General features: G+C 41.2%; 1 protein-coding gene across 1 annotated transcript in view; it reads right to left on the bottom strand.

Annotated features, from left to right (window-relative positions):
* The window catches only part of LOC309557339 (NXPE family member 4-like), a 158876-nt gene extending 135433 nt beyond the window's left edge, over window positions 1–23443 (bottom strand). Inside the window, exon 1 of the mRNA XM_082260015.1 lies at window positions 23375–23443. The gene's annotated coding sequence lies outside the window, so the exon portion shown is untranslated. The remainder of the gene's footprint in view (window positions 1–23374) is intronic.
* Between the last annotated feature and the right edge of the window lie 1396 nt (window positions 23444–24839).

Genomic DNA, 24839 nt, shown 5'->3' with positions numbered 1-24839 from the left:
GATGAACACAGTGATCTTGTGTTCCTGCTAAGCAGGAACACGGATCTTTGTGTTCATCCAGTGAATACATCCCCCACACAGTTAGTAAGCACCCCCTAGGGACACACTTAACGCTTTGATCGTCCCTCATGTTAACCCCTTCCCTGCCAGTGTCATTAGTGCAGTGACAGAGCTTTTTTTTTTTGCACTGATCACTGTAATATTGTCACTGGCACCCAAAAAGTGTCAAAAGTGTTAGTTAGAGGTCCGATATGTCTGCTGCAATATCGCAGTCCCGCTAAAAATCGCAGATCACCGCCATTACTAGTAAAAAATAAATAAAAATGCTATAAAAATATTGCATTGTTTGTAGAGGCTATAACTTTTGCGCAAACCAATTAATATACACTTATTGGGATTTTTTTCACCAAAAATATGTAGCAGAATACATACGGTATTGGCCAAAATTGATAAACAAATTAGATTTTTTTAATTTTTTATTGGCTGTGTTTTATAGCAGAAAGTAAAAATTACAGTTTTTTCAAAATTGTTGCTATTTTTTTGTTTATAATAAAAACCGCAGAGGTGATCAAATACCACCAAAAGAAAGCTCTATTTGTGGGAAAAAAGGACATACATTTTATTTAGGTACAGCGTCGTTCGACCGTGTAATTGTCAGTTAAAGTAACGCAGTGCTGTATCGTAAAACCTTCCGGTCCAGAAGTGGTTATTTAACTCTATCCTTGATGATTGGAAAGAATCACAAGGAGATACTAAAAACATTCAGATTCTAGAAAAGGTTTGGAATGTTTCAGGGCTAGTTCAGCATATGTTGGGGGTACACATATATACTTTGACATATTAGAAGTCCTCACACCTACCGCTTTTGTAAACTTACCCCAGGCTCATACATCCATTACTCCAGGAATAGGGAGTTTTGTTGCCTCCTCAATAAATTTGGATGGTTTTGAGTTTGGGAATACTGCGTATGTCCCTCAACAGCTAACTATGCCAGAGCCTGTGCAGCATAATTGCTTATCCTATCCTACTTCAAGTAGAATGTTGTACCCAAATGTCAGTGCTCTGGAGTATCATGGACCAATTAGTGCCCCACCTCAAGAATTGATGGTTCTTGACAGAGTGACCCCTCTTGACGAAAGGGGACTTCTACAAGTACCCCAAACCCTAATGGATCAGGATTACTTCCATATACAGGAGGATGTTGATATTCGTCCAGTATTAGAGCCTTTAATTAGCAACACAGGGATGGTAATGCACCCTTGTCCCGGGCCTTCTTTAGGGATTGAGAATTTTTTCTCTGATTTCTGCTCTCGATCCAAGAGCGGAGTTAGTAAGAATAACTACACCCTTTATGGCAGAGGATAGTGAGGAATGGTGGGGTCCCTCAACATGGGTGGAAAGATCTTATAGCCCCCCCTATGTTGATCCCTTTAGTAGATAAATCCCTTGCCTTTCAGACGGACACACAGTTTAGGATATGCTGTTGTTCTTAACAATACCTTTTGTGTCAAAGCCAGTTGCCTGAAGTTCAATCGACATAGCTAGTAGTGCTGATGCCTCTAATGCTGATCTCATGCAGGTTTGTATAATAGGGAAATTAATGATAATCCATGTCTACGTAGATTTATAGTTTGCTTTTGCCACCGTTGTGATTTGTCTAATTTTATTTTCAAATGTAGTATTTATTAAGAGGACTGTTTAATTTGCATTGGGAACTGAAAACTGTGACATCATTTCTAAGTTTACTGTATTTAAAGGTACGTAATTCTTTTTTACCTATTTCCTCTCCTAAGGACCCTGTTCAGATGAACTTCTCAATCTTAAGAAACTTGCCCTTGGGAATTGATAAATGTTGAACGAAGGTCAAACTCATAGGTTTAGGTCTTCTATTTTGAATGTCACTGTTCTGCCTTCATTTGATATGTTGGTATGTCTATTTTTCTCTTTAAAATGCTTGTTATTGCACTTGCAGATACTGCCTTAGCTGTTCTTACTCCCCCAGTTTAATATGAGAGGTTTGGGTTATTTTCAATGGTTTCTTCTATACTATATGAGGTGTTTTTTGGAGGGTTATTTTTTATTTTATTTTTCTGCTAACGTTTTGCATGCTAACAATATAAAGTACGAATTACTCATGTTCAAAGGTTATAAATATACTATACTGCCTTACTGCAGTTTATGTATGCTTTTACAGACTGTTAATGACCTCTTACCCTTCATAATGGTTTTCAGTCCTGTTGGGTATCAGGAATTTGTTATTTTATTGTTGGGATATACAGCCATGCCTCTATTCCCTGGTAAAACTCTGAATCTGAATTCATGCCCCTGACAACGGGGAGTTTTTGGGGGGAATCGCAATTGTTCGCATTGTTGCCAGTCTTGAGAGCATTTTTATGATGTTGCATGCTTTTTACGCTAACTGCAGTATGGGTACACTAATGGCTCGTTTCCACTGAGCAGTATGGTACGGTTCGGTTCGGTACGGTACGCTACTTTTGCTGTTTCCATTGTGAATGGTACCCTAATTCCGAACCATACCGTACCACTTTTTTGGGACCCTTTCGTTGGGTTACCAAGCACATTAGTACCGTACCAACAGGGTGGAGCTACACTCTGCAGAACTTTGATTGGTTGACAGAGAATCTTCTATCACAGCTTTCCTGCTACACCACGCCTAACCTGAAAGGGTACTATTGGCAGTGGAAACGCAATGTGTACCATTCCAAACCGTACCGTACTGAACCGTACCGTACCACTCAGTGGAAACGCAAGGTGTACCGTTCCAAACCGTACCGTACTGAACCGAACCGTACCGTACTGTACCACTCAGTGGAAAGGAGGCATAAATGGTATTGTGGTGTTCCTTCTATAATAGGCCCTAAGGTGGTGTATACTTAAATCTGCTTATTTCCCACATAACTCTCCCTTCTTTATACAGACAGACAATATTGTCTGCTTCTCATCTGCCTATAATTTTGGCTGTTACATAGAAATTCCATTAGTCCATGGTATCACATAGATCTTTCTGAGCTATTATTTTGTGTGTGCTATGTCACATACGGTTTTGTAGTTTTGAAAGATGTTTTCTGGTTCTATAAAGTTAATGGTTTATATGCTTGCTCTGGCTCTGATAAAAAAAAAATGTTGGTGTCATGTTATGCTTAATGAACTAAAGTATGATGTGTTGATGACATGGGTTTGTCATGTGTATGTATATATATATATGTGTGTGTGTGTGTGTGTGTGTGTGTAGCGCTCCCCCCGAAGGAGCAGCTGCTGGTTGAATTGTTGATCGTCTTTGGCTCGTTGTCTTTGGGTCTGACAAAACAGAGTATATCCCAGATGAGCTCACCCATGTAGCACTACCCCTGCAGGAGCCGCTGGTTGAATTGGTTCCTCTGTTCTCACCTTGGACACTACAAAGACCTCTGTACCTCTGACACCGTGGGTATACCCGTCAGCAGACACAAATTGACAAGGTTTGGCAAATGCCTCAGGGTCACCCTGAAATGAGACTCGACACCTTGGAGTATGATAACAAGTTATATTAGGAATATGAGTAGTCAAAAATAACAGGAAAACACAATGCAGTACATGTTTTAGCATATACAGTCTCAAATATCAATCAATGTAGTAAGTGTGCCTCCTTAGGTTTTGATAAAGCTGCATAAACTGTAGCTTTCCCCACTGGAAATTAACAACATAAGGTGATGGTGAATTTTGTATCAACAGAACAATGACTAAGTCGCCTAGAGTCACTTACAGTGAGGGGGCTAGGGCTTAGGCTACAATGCAATGATGGTAAAATAACTATAAACTCTTGGCTAAATAGGGTAACAAGCACTCTAATGCAGTCTTCAAAGTAAATCTTCGGCCAGCCACGTTGGAGCTCTTGAAGAAGTTTAAGAAATAAAGAAAATGTTTTCTGTAATAAAGAAATGGTTGTGGAACACTGAGTTCCCAAGGGCACTGAGTGGCAGTGTCCAGCAAGGGGTTTATTATCAGGAGTATATTATGAGATGTATCGCGGATGTTCAGGGTTAAAATTCTAAATAGCAGGATTGTTGCAGAACATCAAAGGATAGTTGGTGGTGCCTTTAAGAGGGATAGTGCGGTTTGTCTTACAATGAATTTCACTACAGAATCAGTCAGTGTAACACAAAGGATTAATATTCCACTCACCAACAGCAAAATATTTGTAGCAGCAGGTCTCCTGCGGTAAAGAATGGGAGCCCCCTTTAAGATTAAACAATTCTAGGTGTACCTCTGCAGTATTCAGGCCACAGTACCTCTGCAATACATCAACAGCCTTTAAATAGACTCAGCAGCGTCACAGCAGAAATCAGCAGGTCTGGGTCTCCAGCACTAGGCCTCAGGATGATCGCTGGCTCCTGCACACGGTGAGATGGATGTTTTCTAATTTATATAACCCCTCCCATACAACAGCAGGGTGGTCTTTGAAGTCCTTTTGGGTTGGTTTAACATTGGAGTTCTTTCTGGCTGGAACCAAAACTCCCAAAATACAATCCTCTTCACTGATGTAATGGGAGAGTGACCCTTGCGCTATCTATGAAAATGTAAAAGCAAGGTGATAGCTGCAACTACCAATCAGCCTATCCAAAGCTGAGAGAGATATAGATAAAAGTAGGGAAGTATGGTGCTGCGCTAAACAAATTGAAAATGTGATGAGTGGTATAACTCCAATAAATATTGTAAACGTAAAACAAAATGTTGTGAAAAAAGGGTATACAAATGTGAAAAATATTGTGATAATAGTTGATGATTTGCAATGAAGATATAAAAATACCACAATAAAAAATCAGTGAGGTGCAATCAAAAATATAACCATGATGATAGGCATTGGGACGTTCACGATAGGCGAACCCAAAAGTGCGGCTGACAGATTTACCGGTGGATACATTTCTGACTACAGTCTGCCATGCAAGGAGATGCCGCTGATCAGCTCACCTCACACTCTGTCAGTGTGAGGCGAGGAGAGCTGATAAACCGCACTTTCGCATATACATGTGGCCGGCTGTGATACAGCTGTTCATGTGGGTGCGGGAGGGCGGTGACACTGGGGTGACATCAGCCGTCCGTCCTTCTCTGTCAGCGGAGGGAGATCGCCGGTGTCAGGCAGCAATCGGAGCCGCCTGACATTCTTGCCAGCTTCCCCGCTGACGAACGGGGGCGGGAACCCGCCGCTGCCGGCGCACGCTCGCCTCCTAGCTCCTCCCAGACGAGCGCCCTACATGTACGGGGTTTTGCCTGGGAGAGCCAGCCTGCCGCAGTACATCTGTGGCGGCTGGTCGTCAAGTGGTTAAAAAACATACTTCCCGAATGTCCCAAATTCGTATACAGGAAGAATAGTACTATACGCAATAGGATTGTGAATACTGTGTTTGATCCTCCCAAAACACATACAACTATTTCTGAACATGAAAGCTTTTTATAGATGTAAACTATGCAGGGCATGTCAATCTACTAACAAGGATAACAAGAAAATCACAGAAACGTAGACCTACGTCGCTGGATTCCCTGCTGTCTCGCCACCGGAGGCTTGCTCCCGCTGTGTTTAGACACAGCGGGAGTCGGGCCAGGAGAGGAGAGACGGCGATCACCGTCTCTCTTCCCCGATCGTCGGGGAAGGACTGAGAAAATCCACCTGCTTGTGTAAACAAAGCAGGCGGATCTTCTCTGTGACAGACAGGGACAGATCACAGGATTCAGCATAGCTGAACCTGCGATCTCTGTCTGTGTCACACAACTCCCCACACACGTCAGTAAGCATGAGGCACACATTTAACCCCTTGATCACCAACAGTGTTAACCCCTTCGCTGCCAGTGTCATTATTACAGTAACAGTGCATATTTTTAGCACTGATTACTGTTGTAATGTCACTGTTCCCCCCCAAAAGTGTAAAAAAAGGCAGTTAGGGGTCCGATCTGTCCGCCGCAATGTCACAGTCCCCCTAAAATTTGCCGCCACTACTAGTAAAAAAACAAAAACAATAAAAATGCCAAATCTTTCCCGTAGTTAGTAAATTTTGCGCAAACCAATTAAAATACGCTTATTGCAATTTTTTTTTTACCAAAAATATGTAGCAGAAAACAAATTGGCCTAAAATGTTAGAAAATTTTGATTTGTAAATTTTTGGGGGGAATGTTATATAGCAGAATGTGAAAAATATTGTTTTTTTTTTTTTTTCAAAATTGTCGCTCTTTTTTTCAAAAATTAAAAATCGCACAGGTGATCAAATACCACCAAAAGAAAGCTCTATTTGTGGGGGGGGGGGGAAAGGACATAAATTTAATTTGGGTACAGCGTTGCACTACCGCGCAATTGTCCGTTAAAGTAACGTAGTGCCAAATCGCAAAATATGGCCTGGAAGGGGGTGAAATCTTCCAGTCTTAAAGTGGTTAAAAATAAGCTCATTGAGAATTTTTTTGTCAAAGACATGTAGCTAAATACATTTTGGCCTAAATATATGACAAAAATATATAAATTGGATGTTTTTTTGTCAAATTGGAAAATGTAAATTTTTCTCAAAATTTTCGCTCTTTTTTTATTAATATTGCAAAAAAATAAAAATCGCACAGGTGATCAAATACTACCAAAAGAAAGCTCTGTTTGTGGGGAAAAAAGGACGTACATTTCGTCTGGGTACAGCATTGCATGATCGGGCAATTGTCAATTAAAGTCATGCAGTGCCAAGTTAAAAAAAGTGGCCTGGTCATTAAGCAGGAAAATGCTCCGGGGTTAAAGTGGTTAATATAGATCTTAACTGTTTCCTCACCAACTTTTAAGTAATATTTATAGATCCAGAATGTTCAAAAACAACATGGAAAATAACAGTATAATGAATAGATTAATTTTTCTTGATACTGTATCTTTAAATATAAATTTATCGGCATACAAAATATATAATATTATAATGAACCAATTGAATTACCGTGCCTTTAAATATAGAAGAATTATTGATATACGTAATATACAATATTATATATGAGCCAATTTAATTCCATGTAATTTATTTATTTATTTTAAACTAATATAGTCATCTAGAAAAAAAACTTGTTTCCCCTGAGTAAAATTTATAGGCATCAATTAATACTATATATAAAAAGTTTTTTTGAGAACATAATATTGAAAATAATAATGAATTTTCATCAGATTGTATTTATAATAACATTGGAATCTGTTTTAATTTTAATGTGTTTAGTATTTAATAATCATAATAATTTTAATTTATTTATAGAATTGTTATGTATAAAGATTATTTTCTTGCAACTGAATGGAGGTCAGATATAGATTTAATAGTAACTTTTCTGAACTTGCCCTCTGGTGGATAAGGAATGAATAACAAACACACTGAATATATATATATTTATAATATATATCAAAATCATGAAGTAATTTTCTAAGTAATCCAGAAGCTTTATAGATGGGATTGAGGAAGAGATAGTTTGATATTTATTATAGGAATCAACTGAGAAAAAGCAATAGTCTAAAATTAGAGGAGGTAAAAGATGGACGGTCGGCTGTCCTGATATAAAATGGCGCAGTGTCTCCTACTTCCTGCCGCTCCATGAAGACGTCACTACGACGAAACTAGTTGGGCGTGTCTAAGAAGTGGGAACACACTGCGCATAACAGTTTCAGTCTCACGGCGGGACACAGTGTAGCCGGAGAGGGAGAATTAAGAAAACACAGGAATGCCTATATGAATATCTGATATCGCAACTCCACTATAAATCTTAGTGTCAGGAAGACAATTTTAAAATGTGAGTGTACTTTATATTGAATAAAAGTGTTTTTTATATATATGGAATCACACTATGTTAGCATATCCTTTCTCCTATACATCCCTACCTTGATCCATACGGCTGTGGGTCTGAGGAGGACTGAGTGAAGTGAAAATCAGATCTATATATTCAAAAAGCGCTACTGCTGGTTCATAGCTTGACCAGCCATTCCATCCGGTGAGTCATTTTAGTGGGTGACTGGTGGAAGCAGCACAAAGGGCGCCTCACTGGGCACACCACCTTTGAAGAGTTGGCACAATTTGCACTTTACCTCTGAAGAGTCACACAGTTTGCACATTTTGCACAATATTTTTTCTGTTGCACTTCATTGGACTTTGTCTTGGGACTTTTGAGGACCATTATTAATTTGATTTAAATCACTATTTATGAGAATCTACATATATTGTTTTTTTTGTTTGTTTGTTTTTTATTGATTTTGTTATGAATTGTGGATATTTATTTATTTATTTATTTATTTATTTATTTATTCAGTGACATTGCACAATTTGACACTTAATTTTCTGAGTGGTATTTTGCACAGATAATTTTATTAGTTCATGGTCAAGCACATTATTGCATTAATTATTTCAACTATTGCATGTTTGAACATTTGATCCCATGCATGCAGTGGTGATCGAAAGTTTGGGCACCCCAGGTAAAAATGTGTATTAACCACTTTACCACTAGAGCATTTTGCTGTCTTACGTCTGGGCCACTTTTTGCGATTCGGCGCTGTGCGACTTTAACTGACAATTGCGCGGTCATGCGACACCGTACCCAAACTAAATTTACGTCCTTTTTTTCCCACAAACAGAGCTTTCTTTTGGTGGTATTTGATCACCTGTGCGATTTTTACTTTTTGCGCTATAAACAAAAAAAGAGCGTTTATTTTGAAAAAATAACAATATTTTTAACATTTTTTATATGAAATTCCCCCCAAAAAAGATGTAAAAACCAATTTTTTTTAAATTTTTGGCCAATTTGTTTTCTGCTACCCATGTTTGGTAAAAAAAATCGCAATAAGCGTATTTTGATTGGTTTGCGCAAAAGTTATTGCGTTTACTAACAAAGGGAAAGATTTCTGTCATTTTTGGTGGATTTTTTTTTAACGAGTAATGGCGGCAATCTGCGTTTTTTTTTGCGGGACTGCGACATTTTTGCGGACAGATCGGACCCTTGACTGACATTTTTGACACTTTTGGGAGTACCAGTGACATTACTGCAGTAATCAGTGCTATAAATATGCACTGTTACTGTAAAAATTACACTGGCAGGGAAGGGGTTAATTTTATTGGAGAGGGAGGGGTTAATGTATGCCTGGTGCTTACTGACGTGTGGGGGGGGGGAGGTGACTGTGTGAGACAGGGACAGATCGGATGTCCAGCTATGCTGAACACTCCGATCTGTCACTCCCTGTCACTGAGCAGATCCGATCGCTCTGTTTACACAGGCGGGCGGATCTCCAAACTGGATTCCCCGACGATCGGGGCAGAGCAGCGGCGATCGCCGCTGCTCCTCCCCTGGCCCGACTCCCGCTGTGAATGAAAACAGCGGGAGCGAACCTCCGGTGGCGCGCGAGCGCCGCCTACAGGGGGAGGAGTCTGGCGACGTAGGTCTACGTCGTCAGACGGGAACGAGCCACTTTGCCGCAGTAGTACTCCGGTACATAGCGGTAAAGTGGTTAATGTGCATAAAGAAGCCAAGGAAAAATGGAAAAATCTCCAAAAGGCATCAAATTACAGATTAGACATTCTTATATGTCAACAAAAGTTAGATTTTATTTCCATCTTTGACATTTTCAAAATTACAGAAAACAAAAAAATGGCGTCTGCAAAAGTTTGGGCACCCTGCAGAATATATAGCATGCACTGCCCCCTTTGCAAGGTTGAGACCTGCCAGTGTCATGGATTGTTCTCAATCATCGTCTGGGAAGACCAGGTGATGTCAATCTCAAAGGTTTTAAATGCCCAGACTCATCTGACCTTGCCCCAACAATCAGCACCATGGGATCTTCTAAGTAGTTGTCTAGAAAACTGAAACTGAAAATAGTTGACGCTCACAAAGCTGGAGAAGGTTATAAGAAGATAGCAAAGCGTTTTCAGATGTCAATATGCTCTGTTCAGAATGTAATTAAGAAATGGCAGTCATCAGGAACAGTGGAAGTTAAAGCAAAATCTGGAAGACCAAGAAAAATATCAGACACAACAGCTCGCAGGATTGTGAGAAAAACAATTCAAAACCCACGTTTGAATGCACAATCTTTCCAGAAAGATCTGGCAGACACTGGAGTTGTGGTACACTATTCCACTATAAAGAGATACTTGTACAAATATGGTCTTCATGGAATAGTCATCAGAAGAAAACCTGTTCTACGTCCTCACCACAAAAATCAGCGTTTGAACTTTGCAAATGAACATATAGACAAGCCTGATGCATTTTGGAAACAAGTTCTGTGGACCGATGAGGTTAAAATTTAACTTTTTGGTGGAAATGAGCAAAGGTACGTTTTGAGAAAAAGGGGCGCGGAATTTAATGAAAAGAACCTCTGTCCAACTGTTAAGCATGGGGGTGGATCAATCACACTTTGGGGTTGTATTGCAGCCAGTGGCACAGGGAACATCTCACGAGTAGAAGGAAAAATGTATTCAATAAAACGTCAGCAAATTTTGGATGGTAACTTGATGCCATCTGTGAAAAAGCTGAAGTTAAAGAGAGGATGGCTTCTACAAGTGGATAATGATCCTAAACACACCTCAAAATCCACGAGGGATTACATCAAGAGGCGTAAACTGAAGGTTTTGCTATGGCCTTCACAATCTCCTGACCTCAACATAATTGAAAATCTATGGACAGACCTTAAAAGAGCAGTGCGTGACAGACAGCCCAGAAATCTCAAAGAACTGGAAGACTTTTGTAAGGAAGAATAGGCAAAGATACCTCAAACAAGAATTGAAAGACTCTTGGCTGGCTACAAAAACGTTTACAAGCTGTGATACTTGCCAAAGGGGGCAGTACTAGATATTACCTCTGCAGGGTGCCCAAACTTTTGCAGACACCATTTTTTTGTTTTCTGTTATTTTGAAAGTGTAAATGATGGAAATAAAATCTAACTTTTGTTGACATATTATAAGAATGTCTAATCTGTAATTTGATGCCTTTTGGAGATTATTCCATCTTTCCTTGGCTTCTTTATGCACATTAATACAAATTTTTACCTGGGGTGCCCAAACTTTCGATCACCACTGTATAGTCTTGTGTAGGTGTATATTGGTATCACTTATCATCTAGCACTGTGCACTTTTTTTGTATTTATTATATATATTTTTTCTGCAATTTACAAATATATAATTAGTTATGCACTTGTCACTTTAGGACACATACTTGTACAGTTGCGCCGATTTCTATATCTTGGTTTATACTAGCACACATATGCCTCAGCCTCTACCATCTACAGTATGTTTAATGGAGACGGCCATCATTATAGAGGTTTCCTAAATCAGTGTCGTTTATATTTCCAAACGCACCCTGCTGCATTTCCTTCTGAGAAAAGGAAGGTAACCTTTATTCTTGAACTTCTGACTAGAGAAGCTCTAGCTTGGGCTTCCCCATATATTGAAAAGGATAGTGCCACTTTAAATAATCTGCAGACCTTTTTGACCGCAATGAATCAGGTTTTTGATGATCCCAACCGCTGTGCTACTGCCGAAGCAAAGCTGCATAGTCTGAGGCAAGGTAAAGGCTCTGTCGCTGAGAACACAGCAGAATTCAGATGTTGGGTCCCAGATACTACTTGGAACCCTGCTGCACAAAAGAGCCAGTTCCACGAGGGCTTTCTGAACAGGTTAAGGATGAGCTTGCTAGAGTTGAGACTCCTAAAGATCTTGATGCCTTCATCCAGTTATGTATCAGAATTGATCAGAGACTTACAGAAAGGAGGAAGGAGAGGCTGGGAATGTTTGCAAGTAAGAGTGGCATGCGTTTCTCTGTTACTCCATTTGTTCTGCAGGATTTCAACGTTTCTCTGGATTTCAACACTCCTGAGCCAATGCAGGTAGATGCAATTGAGTGATCCATTTCCATTCAGGAGATAGAAAGAAGACGTTCTGAGAACCTATGTCTTTACTGTGGAGATTCTGGTCATTACGCAGTTAACTGTCCTAACAAAGTTAGAAGAACAATTGCGTCAGTTGATGTGATCATGCCTGAACAAATAAACTCCATTAGCCAGTCTCCAATCTCCCCATTGGTCCAGGAAGAAAATAAATTAAATTCTTCACTACCTCATTTTGTCCTCCCTATTAAACTAATTTTTGAGGGTGTTGAGATTCCTTGCTCTGCTATGCTGGACTCTGGTGCAGGGGGAAACTTTATTGACATAGACTTTGCCAGAAACAATAATATTCAAACAAGAAATAAATCTGCCCCTATCGATATGGAGACGGTGGATGGTTCACCCTTAAATTCAGGACCTATTACCCATGAAACAGTCCCTCAGGTTCTCCAATTTGAGGCTGACCATCGTGAGACCATCAGTTTAAAGTTAATTACATCACTTAAATTTCCTGTCATCTGGGGCATTCCTTGGATCTCCACCCATAATACCTCAATCAATTGGGACGCACGGGTTATACATTTTACTTCCCCCCCATTGTGAGGAATACAGTAGAGAGCCTTGTCAAACTAGTTCTCCACCAATCAAGGAGTCACCGTTGGATGTGGTTACCACACAGTCTTTTCACAACCTGCCTCCACAATATCATTATTTTCAGGATGTCTGTAAAAGGAAGAATGCTGACCAGTTACCTCCTCATCGCCTGTATGATTGCCCCATTGAGCTGGGGCAGGGGCAGAAATACCTTTCAGCCGTCTATTTAATCTGTCAGAACCTGAATTAAAGGTGCTCAGGGAGTGGCTTGATGAAAATTTGGAGAAGGGATTTATTAGACACTCAACATCCCTGAAAAAGAGATAAATAACCTCGTGCTTACAGCCCATTCACACTGATCCGACATGGACCGCGACTTGGTCAGCCTGACAAGTCGCGGTCCGTCGCGTCCCATAGTGTAGTACAGGGACGGTTCTAATAGGAGCGACACAAGAAAAAGGGTCCTGTACTACTTCGGGCGACCTGGAGCGACTTGCATAGACATTCATTTTATGAAGTCAGTGCAAGTCGCGCCGAAGTCGCCCTGCACGCGACTTCACAGGTCGCCCCAAAGTCGGATCCGACATAGTGTGAACGGAGTCTTATGGTAAATAGTGGATATATAAATGTAAATAATGTGTTAATGTGCAATTGTAGCTGCTGCTGAAAAATAAAGTGCTAGTGCCTTTAAAGTGATAAATAACCAAAAGTGATCAGCGCTGCTATCTTTGTGACAATTTCCCGAATAGTTTATAAAAGTGACAACTGTGCAAATGATGTATGTGCAAAATTGCCAATATTAATCCAATAATCAACGACAATCAATGGATAATGCAAATAAAGTCCTTTGTTTTGCTCATCCTGCTGAGCTACAGATGAAGCCCTGGGAGGAGGGCGAAACGCATCTAGCAATTGGCTGAAGCGTCCCGCGCAACCACCGAGCCGTGCCTTGCTTATTTTAAATAGATGTTTGTAAGAAGGTTTCTTTTATTTAAATAAACATACCATTTATACGTACCTCACCATGGATGGCTTTATATTTTCATGAGGGCACTCTGGATCCATGAGCTACTGTTACAAAGGATTTCCCCCAACAATTGATATCCAAAAGGCTGCTCCTATTAGGATCTCTGGACATACACTAAGAGATTACATACAATTCAAAGCTTGATATCCATCTACCTCTGGTAAATAGGGAACCATAAGGGGGAGCACCAGCACTTTGATTCAAGCAAGTGGAGCACAACAGTACTTTGGTTATATGCACTTAAGGACTATTGATGTATGCACCTAAGCACTATTTATTTATTTATCTATTAGGCATATAATTTATCCTCTATTGCACAAAGGACTTTATTTGCATTATCCATTGATTGTCGTTGATTATTGGATTAATATTGGCAATTTTGCACATACATCATTTGCACAGTTGTGACTTTTATAAACTATTCGGGAAATTGTCACAAAGATAGCAGCGCTGATCACTTTTGATTATTTATCACTCAACATCCCTGTTTCAACAGAACAGCCCTGTTCTTTGTATAAAGAAAAGACTCCACCTTGCGTCAATGCATTGATTACAGGCACATGAATAGAATTACTATTAACCACTTAAGCCCCGGAAGATTTTACCCCCTTCCTGACCAGGGGGTATTTTGCGATTCGGCACTGCGTGACTTTAACGGACAATTGCGCGGTCGTGCGACGCTGTACCTAAACGAATTTGACGTCCTTTTTTTCCCACAAACAGAGCTTTCTTTTGGTGGTATTTGATCACCTGTGCGATTTTTTGATCACGCGCTATAAACAAAAAAAGAGCGTCAATTTTGCAAAAATAACAATATTTTTCACATTTTTTTATATGAAATTCCCCCCCAAAAAAAAGTAAAAATCTAAATTTGGTAATGGCGGCGATCTGCGATTTTTTTTGCGGTACTGCGACATTGGGGCGGACAGATCGGACCCTTGACTGACATTTGTGACACTTTTGGGGTTACCAGTGACATTTCTACAGTAATCAGTGCTATACATATGCACTGTTACTGTAAAAATACACTGGTTGTGAAGGGGTTAACTTTATTTGGAAGGGAGGGGCTGTGTGTATCCCTAGGGGCGTGCTTTCTACTGTGATTGGCTGTGGCTTGAGCTGTAAGGACACTGATCAACGGATCTACATACTAGATCCTTTTTATCAGTGTCTTTACAGCGAGGAGAATGACAGGCAGCTTGTTTACACAAGCTGCCTGACATTCTCCCTCTCCCCCGCCGATCGCCGAGTGACCAGCGGACATCGGGTCCGCTGGTCACACGCGTGGGGGGGTCCGTGACCACGCGGGAGCGGGAGCGCGCCTCCGGGGGCGCGCGCTCGCTCCCTAGACCCTCACAAGCTAGTGACGTAGCCCTATGTCACTTTGCCTATGAGGGGCTGACTGCCGACGTAGATCGGCGTTAGGCAGTCGGCAAGTGGTTAAAAACCGTTATCCTCTCACGTTGATCTCTGAAATGTTGGAAAGACTTCGTTCTGCCAAAATTTTTACAAAGCTTGACTTACGAGGAGGCATATAATCTTATTCGTATTTGTCAAGGAGATGAATGGAACTTTAGAACCAGATACAGACATTTCGAGTCCTTGGTTATGCCTTTTGGTCTTTGTAATGCCCCTGAAACTTTTCAACACTTCATCAAAGATGTTTTTCAAGATCTGTTGGAACAGTTTGTACATGCTTATTTGGATGACATCCTCATTTTTTCTGATAACCTAGAGGAGCATCGCCAGCTCGTTTGCACTGTCCTTGAAAGATTAAGGCAGAATCAACCCTATATCAAATTGGAGAAATGTGAGTTTGAACAATCCCAGATGCAGTTTCTGGGGTATATCATTTCTCCAGATGGAGTAAGCATGGATCCTGAGAAGATTAAAACAGTAGTAGATTGGCCTGTCCCTGGAAACATTAAGGAAATTCAATGATTAGTCGGGTTTGCCAATTTCTACAGGAAATTCATAAGAAATTTCTCTAAGGTGATAGCTCCGATTACACAGCTGACAAAGAAAGGGGGGCCCTTTTGTGGTCATCTGATGCTCAGGCTGCTTTTGTTAAGTTAAAGACTCTTTTTATTTGTGCATCAGTATTGGTACATCCCAATCCTGAGTTACCTTTTGTCGTGGAAGTGGATGCTTCTGACTCTGCTGTGGGCACTATCTTTAAGCGGTAAAAAGATGCAGCTTCTTACTTGTGCTTACTTCTCTCGTTTAATGTCTTCAGCCGAGAGGAACTACGACATCGGGAATAAAGAGGCACTGGCAATTAAGGAAACCTTTTCTAAATGGAGGCATCTTCTGGAAGGTACTAAGCATCCTGTGACTGTTCTCACTGATCCCAAAAATCTAGAATTCATTTGTTCTGCCAAAAGATTTTCTTCTAGACAAGCACCTTGGTTGCTGTTCTTTTCTAGATTTAATTTTATTATCTCATATTGACGTATCAAGAACTGGTAAGGCTGATGCCTTATCATTGATGTTATCAGGGACTTTCCAGGAAAACAACTCTGAATGCACAATCCTGCCTCAAAAGAACTTCCTAAGTGCCTTCCTAGGTAACTTCAAAGGCATTCTTGAGTTTCCTCAAAGAAAGGTACAAGAATGACTCACTCCTCAATAATCCTCCTACGAACATCATACTTGAGTACAAGAATGGCTTTTGGATTCAAACACATCGCCTCTATGTACCTGAGTCTGCTCGGGTGGAAGTCCTACAGTTGAGTCATGACTCAAAACTTGCTGGACAATTTGGAGTTTCTAAAACAGAGGAACTTTTATCACGTTCCTTTTGGTGGCCTGGGTACAAGAAAGATATAAAAGGTATGTAGCCTTGTGCCTGACCTGTGCACGCAATAAAAGACACCTCAAGCTTCTCCTTTGGAGTTGCTCCAACCACTTCCTATCCCATAAAGACCATGGGGGTCAATTTCTATGGACTTTGTGTTTGATTTACCCCCCTCAAAAGAAATGACCACTATCTTGGTAGTCGATCAGCTCATCAAGATGGCTCACTTTATACCGAGAAAGGGGGTACCCTCTTCTGAACAAACTGCAGAGTTGATGGTTCGAGAAGTCTTCAGACTAAAGGGAATTCCTGAAGATGTGGTGTCAGATCGAGGAGTACAGTTTACTTCAAAGTTTTGGAAACGCTTTTGCTCAGCTTTAGGAGTAGCAATCAACCTGTCTTCTGCTTTTCATCCTCAGTCTAATGGCCAGACCGAGAGGACCAAGAGGACCAATCAAACTTTAGAGCAGTACCTTTGATATTTTGTTAGTTATCTTCAGGATGACTGGGTGGACTATCTTCCGACGGCAGAGATTTCTTATAACAATTCTAGACATGGCTCAACCTCTCAAAGCCTGTTTTTGTTAAACAATGGGTATCATCCAGTTTTTATTCCTGATCACCCTATCTCAACTCCAATTCCTGCTGTAGCTAACAGATCAACTATGCTGCAAGAGAATCGGGAGACATTGACTGAGACTTTGAGGGAGGCTCAGGAATGTTACAAGAAGGCTGCTGATAGACATCGCAGATCACTTCCTACCTTCCAGATGGGTGACAAAGTTTAGTTATCAACCAAAAATTTGAAGGTCCATGTTCCATCTGTAAAGTTGGGACAAAAGTTTGTGGGACCTTTCCAGATTTCTGCTCACTTTCCGTTTAAAACTTTCTGACAGTATGAAAATTCACCCAGTTTTTCACATATCGCTACTCAAACCATTTAAGGAAAATCCTTTTTCTGGAAGAATTCTTCCACCTCCTCCACCTGTTGATGTACAGGGTGAAGAAGAATGTGTGGTGGAGAGAATTCTTGACTCCAGGATCTTTAGGAACAAATTACAGTATCTGGTTCAATGGGAAGGATATGGTCCAGAAGAAAATTCTTGGGAGCCTGCAGAAAATGTTCATGTCCCTAGATTGACAAACAAATTCCACCAGAGGTTTCCTCTTAAACCTGGTCTTAAGACATCCAGCGAGGGGAATACTGTCAGGACCCGTACATGAACCTGGGACTTCCATTGTGTCTGGCAATGACTCTACTTACTGAGCCACCTGGAATGCTGGACAGCTCCCTGGGCAGCTCCCTGGACAAATCCTTGAATGATCCTGCCATGAATCTTAATTGCCTTGAACTTTGAACCCTTTGCTGCTCCCATGAACTTCCTGATTTAAGCCATGTATCTGCACTTCCTGGTTGCCAGAGTATTGTGCCTTCACCAGCCAATATCTCGCTTGTCTCTCCTGCTGCCATCCGTATCCTCGCTATCATCTGTTATCGACATTTGACTTGCTCACCTCCTGGTGAGGACCGTGACCTGGTGCTAACATGCAGCAAAATCCATCTCCACCATCGGGAGCTCTGGTGAACACCGGTTAGTACTTAGATTCCGCATGTGACGGTACTAACCGTCACTGGGAGTGGAAGACAGATACTTTATGGTTTGGATAACTTCAAATGGGAGAGTAACATTTATCAACAATATCTCTCAAGAAATATGTGAGGACTATTTCTGTTTGATTCTGAACATGATCATTTAAAGAGCTAATCACATTGGCTTCTGTTCCATGTCCTTCAATGTCAGAGACAGGCTTTCCCTATCATTTGTGTATTGAGATAATGTGTATTGTATTTGAGGAGCTCGGGGACAGAAAGTCTGCTAGTTAATTGGCTAAGGTTGATTGAATCATTGCCATCTATTAGTTGCTGGGTGGAAAAAGTATACTGTTTGTGCTGATTGTTCTTTAGATATGTTAATTTTATTTCTGTATACAATTGCATCTGCATATGATAATGTAATCAGGCAACCCCTTACTTGTGTGTGGTAATCTGATCAGGAAGGGGAGGCCCATGCTATATATAACAGTGTGACTGTTCAATAAATGGAGATTCTAGTACAAGCTAAGTTGTTGGCTAGCTTTGTATGTAGGACGGCTGGTAAAATCTGGTATATATATTCAAGACTGTAGGAAGCCGTATACTGATGGAAGTCCACAAGCACAGTGTGGGTTGAGGTACAGTTACACCGCACCTCAGGGAAGCCTGCGTCATCTGCCTGGTTGACCTGCTTGTATTCCTATCCTGCGGGTTCCTGTGTAAGCTTACACTGCTGTTTCCAATCCACCTATTAGCAAGCATGTACTTCCCTTTGTGAAGACACTTATACACTCAGGTTGAGCAGTGTTATTTAGTGTTAGGTTCTGCAAGAACGCAGGATGCCTTGTCGCTGGCCTTGCAGCTTCCGCATGCATTTGCAAATATGTGTTAACTAAACTCCTGCTTTTAACTTATTTGTTAGACAGGTTTATTTTGGTTTGTTAGCAGACTGGTGGGTAAGTATTTCAAACTAGGGATCGGCTGTTTTTCACACACCCTCATTTATCCCATCTTGTTTTTCAATTGACAGGGATGGAGACACTGTGCAGTGCTCGCCAGTTCTCATATAAAGTCTCAAATTGCCCATTTCTTGTATCCTACTAGGGATGGAGACGCTTGCTTTACAGGCGGGTGTCTCACTCAAAGTCCCCATTTGCCTATGGCATCTTTACTAAAGGGATGGGGGTGTGTGTCTCCCAGCTGATCACATTTAGTTTGCACCCCATGGCTTTTTTGTGCAGCCATGCGTTTTTCATTGCCAGTCGTGGATTGGAGCAGGTGGGGGAGGATTGGGCGTTCTCCAATCCCATCTGTTTCCAATCCACCTATTAGCAAGCATGTACTTCCCTTTGTGAAGACACTTATACACTCAGGTTGAGCAGTGTTATTTAGTGTTAGGTTCTGCAAGAACGCAGGATGCCTTGTCGCTGGCCTTGCAGCTTCCGCATGCATTTGCAAATATGTGTTAACTAAACTCCTGCTTTTAACTTATTTGTTAGACAGGTTTATTTTGGTTTGTTAGCAGACTGGTGGGTAAGTATTTCAAACTTGGGATCGGCTGTTTTTCACACACCCTCATTTATCCCATCTTGTTTTTCAGCTTACACTGCTATAGCTACTGGTCTTCGAGCCCAACCCCTAATGGTGACAGGCATGTTCCTTTGACACAATACAATGTAGTGGGGGAGAGGGTGCACTGGGAGCTTAAGGCAGCTCAGTTCTCCAGCTGCACCACTGACACTGCAGTTTCCTTCCTGTTAGAAGGACTTTTATAGCTGCTGGGGCAAAGATTCTCTGACACTTTTACCACACACAAATGTCCCGGCATTTCTTCCTTCACCTCTGTTAGCCCATATTTTTCTGCGGGACAAAATGTGCACCACTATTAACCAGTTGCCTACCTTAAGCATGTTACACATTTCCATAAAATCTCCTTCTCTGTAGACAAGGCATCTCCTGTATGCCCAGGAAACTGTCTGCAGTTTCTTATCTCCCCTGCTCCCTCCCTGCACAGCCCCATGAGACCCGGTGTCTGTAGGAAGATAAGCTGCCAATCCCAGGATTGGGAGCCAGTCAGAAGCCTTCCTCACTGAATGATCACTGTAACAGCCAATTAAAGTGATCATTCAGTGTAACATTTGTAAACATTAAACAATAAGTTCACCTTTTTTTTTAATAATAATAAATGCAAGTCTTTTTGCAGGTAAAAAAAAATGTGCATTTATTATTTTTTTGGTTGGGAGCCTGGAAAGTATTGCACCCATGATCAACAGATCGTGGATGCTATGCAGGGCTCTTGCAAACTCTGTGTAAGCTGTTTGGCATCAATGAACTACCCCAGTGCTCAACAGCGCCGTGGTCAGGGGAGGACTGGGCCAGGGGTCAGGGGGGCAATTGCCCCCTGGGCCATTCTGATGTCCTGTAAAAAGGCTGCACTGCTTCTGCCATAGACATGCTTAAAGGATTCCTGGTGAAGAGAAGTAAAAAGTCCCCACCACTGACCTACTGAGTGTGGGTTGAAGACAAGGACAGAGCGCAGGCCTCCTCGTCCCAGCATGGATGGTGTAAACTGTGTCTGAGCAGAGGCCGGTTCCATGCCACACTGGAGATTATTCTCCCCCAGCTCCACCCAACCACCCCCTGCTGGCCAGGTCAGGAACCCGGATTCAGCTGGTAAGTAGAGAGTATTTGGAGCGGAGCTTCAGCTTGGAATGGGGGTCAGGATGAGGACGGGAAAATAGAGAGAGGGAGTGGGCCGAGTCGCTGCACCATGGGCCTTTGGTTTGTACTTGCCCCCTGGGCCGTAAGTTGCCAGTCTGCCCCTGGCCGTGGTAGTTCATTGAGAACTATAAGCTGACAGCCGCAAAGGGTGCCGGACCTTGTTGTTTTCTAATAGCAGAACTCTGTAATTGAGTGATGTGGCCAGGCGAGCGGAGCCCCACACTGCCACATTCTTTACAGAGTGTGACAGAGAGCTGGGGAAGAAGATCGCTGGCCGCCTGTCACATCAGGGAGCTGAGGAAGTTTGGAGGTCAGTGGATTTGTATCATGTTACATGTTACACCCTGAATATGGGTATAACATGTAACATGTTACAAAAGGTGAACCCTTATCCTTTAACATAGGTAACACACTAGCTGTCTTATAATCTTCATTGCCTGACAGACAGCAATCTATGTGTGGGAGAGCTGCAGCTAACACAGAAGAATGTTTATTGTGTGCGCAGGGAATTAGCTAACTCATCACTAACTTATTTAACGAGGATATGCCCTTATTTTAATACTTAACCCATTAATTTCAGTAGATCACCCTCTATAAGCACTATTTAACAGTTTCATCTCCTGTTCCATGTTTCTTTTTTTAATTATTTGTTGGAAAACAAATATTATACAGTACATACGTATGTACATTGCTATCTTTAAGGGTTTACTTTAAAAAAAAAAAAAAAATGTAGTTTAGGGTATATCTGTTTTATTTTAAATCAGTAAGAACTTTAAATTACGAATGCATAATGAGAAAAATGAAATATATGCAAAAAAAAAAAACAACAACTTTATTTCTTTTGTAAATAACATTAACATGCTTTGTAGCAAAACATTAATTTTAATATTGCACTAAGTAGAACAAGCAGCATAATAAAATGTATATGTTTTATAGTTTGGTACTGGTGTTCAAAATATTTCTGATCAAACTTGAAAAAAAATTCTATTTCTTTTCAAATTTGTATTATTTTTCTTCTTAAAATGCAAATAAATAAATAAATAAAAAAATACTGGAAGACCTTAGGATCAAAAGAAAGCCCTGTTTGTCGCCCCAAACAACAATATACACTATATTACCAAAACTTTAATGGCATCCCAGAATTAGTCTGTAGGGTTTAATATTGAGTTAGCCCACCCTTTGCAGTTATAACACCTTCAACTCTTCTGGGAAGACTGTCCACGAGGTTTAGGAGTATGTCTATGGGAATGTTTGATCATTCTTCCAGAAGCGCATTTGTGAGGTTATACACTAATGTTGAAGAGAAGGCTTGGCTCTAATTCATCCCAAAGGTGTTCTATTGGGTTGAGGTCAGGACTCTGTGCAGGCCAGTCAAGTTCCTCCACCCCAAACTCGCTCATCCATGTCTTTATGAACCTTGCTTTGTGCACTGGTGCACAGTCATGTTGGAACAGGAAGGGGCCAACCCCAAACTGTTCCCACAAAGTTGGGAGAATTAAATTGTCCAAAATGTCTTGGTATGCTGACACCTTAAGAGTTATCTTCACTGGAACTGAGGGGCCAAACCCAACCCCTGAAAAACAACCCCACACCATAATCCCCCCTCCACCAAATGATTTGGACCAGTGCACAAAACAAGGTCCATAAAGACATGGCTGACTGGCCTGCACAGAATTCTTACCTCAACCTGGTAGAACACCTTTGGGATGAATTAGAGCACAGACTGCAAGCCAGACCTTCTTGTCCACATCAATGTCTAACCTCACAAATGAGCTTCTGGAAGAATGGTCAAACATCCCCATAGACACACTCCTAAACCTTGTGGACAGCCTTCCTAGAAGAGTTGAAGCTGTTATACTCAATATTGAACCCTACGGACTAACACTGGTATGCCATAAAAGATCATGTGCGTGCAGGCGTCCCAATACTTTTGGTAATATAGTGTATGTGTCAATTCTGTATCATAAGTAATTACAAAGTTATAGACTCATGAATAGACACATAGCGGAAATGTAAAAATATGGTCTGTTCCATAGGGAGTAAAAAGGTGGGAGTTAAAGTGGTTAAGGTCTTTAGTTCACTATGGTGTGCCAAAACCATTGGCACTACTTTAGTGCATCCCACAACCGCTGCATACATTTCAGCTTAGCACTGTTTTTAGCCCACCCACTACTCCACCTGGGGGGGGCAGCACAGTTTGACATCTTTGCCCTGGGCATCAGATGACCTTGTCCCACCACTGGTAGCAACAACTCTTGAACATACAGAAGTCTTTGTGATATCCATTGTGGCCATCAGAATACAAAGACAGAGCACATCTAAGGGTCCTTTCACACGGCCGCTCCGTGTGTCCGCAAATCATCCAATCCGTTTGCGGATGATTTGCGGACATAATGTAAGTGAATGGCACTGCGGGTGTCAGCGGAATACCATCCGCTGACACCCGATTTTCCTCCTGTCAGTTCTGTTCCGTTTTTACGAACGGAACAGAACCCTATTTTTCCTTCCGTGTAAAAAACGGAAAGGAAGGAAAATCGGATGTCAGCAGTGTCATCCGCTGACATCCGCAGTGCCATAGACATACATTATGTCCGCATATCATCCGCAAACGGATGGGATGATATGCGGACACACGGAGCGGATGACAGAAATGTCATCCGCTCCGTGGAAAAAAAAAAAAAAAGTCCCTCAGCGGACCTTTCACACGGAGCGGCCGTGTGAAAGGAGCCTAAGAGAACACCATTGATAGAAAATGTGCCGGTATGTAAGGCAAAACATCCTTACCTTGTGTATGTGTCGAAAGATACTATTTAATACAAATAGCTGAAAAGGCAACGACTGGATCCCGTGCAGCGTGTTTCAGGGAGAATACAAAAGAATGACTCAACTATAGATGAAGTAGATGCAAAGAAAAATTCAAAGAGACCTTCCCAGGGCTCTTACAATAGCTGCACAATGAAGCGCATATCGTGCACAAAGTTTCCTTATAGAGGAATGCAGTATATATATACGTTTATTTCTTGGTGTCTATATGGCAACATACACTTGGTTGGTTGCCCTGCCCATACCCAACCCACAGGGCTAACGTAAATCTATAAAAAGAAATCATAATATATTCATGCAAATTTTGTCCTTAGTCCAGTGGAATCATTATAGCTTCAGCTCATTGCTGTCACCATTATAGAAGAATCGAAGTTCCACTGTCACAAACTGTGAGCAGGCAGCTCTTCATTATGGAAGAGACGTGCAATATCCCTTCTGCAATTGTAGGGCTTACCCCCGCAGGAGCTATTGATAATAGTGGGTCCTCTGTTTAGCCAAGACTCTCCTAAAGTCATTAACCACTTCAGCTGCGGAAGATTTGCACGGTCGGGCGACACTGTACCCAAAGAAAATGTATGTCCTTTCTTTTTCACAAATAGAGCTTTCTTTTGGTGGTATTTGTTAACCTCTGTGTTTTTTTACGCTATAAACAAAAAAAAGAACGACAATTTTGAAAAAAAAAAAAAAAAAAAAACATTTTTTACTTTCTGCTATAAAACACATCCAATAAAAAAATGTAAAAAAATCAAATTTCTTCATCAATGGTTTTGGAAAAGCGTTTTCTTGAGAAAGGATACAAAAAGGACCCCATTAGAAAAGAATTGGAGGATGTGGGAAGGAGTAACCGCGATACTCTCCTGAATGGAGACAAAATTAATCCAGTGGATCCAGGTTACAGAATAATTTTTGATTACAATATACACTACAAAAAAGTAGAACGTATTGTTAAAAAGTATTGGCCTATCCTTAAAGAGGACAAAATTCTAGGACCCCATCTGACAGAATTCCCTAAGTTTATCTACCGGAAGGCCCCTTCACTGCGAGATAAAATCGCGCCTGGGGTTGTTGACCCACCTCGTATCAGGGAGAATCATATTTTTTCTTTTCTTTCTGGCACCTATACATGTGGGAAATGTGCTACATGTAAGAGCTGCAAGAAGAATCTAAAGAAACGAAAAGAATTTGTAGCTACTGCTACTAATAAATCATATAAAATCAAAAATCTGATCACCTGTAAAACGCAAGGGGTGGTGTACATGTTACAGTGTGAATGCCGCCTTCAGTACATAGGACGTACCTCTCGTGCTTTACACGTCAGAGTGGGCGAGCATATCACTAATATCCGTAAAGGTTTAGAAACGCATAGTGTCTCAAGACATTTTTAAAAATTCCATCAAAAAAATCCCAGTGGGTTGCAATTCACATT

This window comes from Pelophylax lessonae, assembly GCF_965119305.1.
Source record: "Pelophylax lessonae genome assembly, chromosome: 6".
NCBI classification, from domain to species: domain Eukaryota; kingdom Metazoa; phylum Chordata; class Amphibia; order Anura; family Ranidae; genus Pelophylax; species Pelophylax lessonae.
Note: the sequence above shows the minus strand (reverse complement) of the source record. Positions and strands in the feature narration are given on the sequence as shown.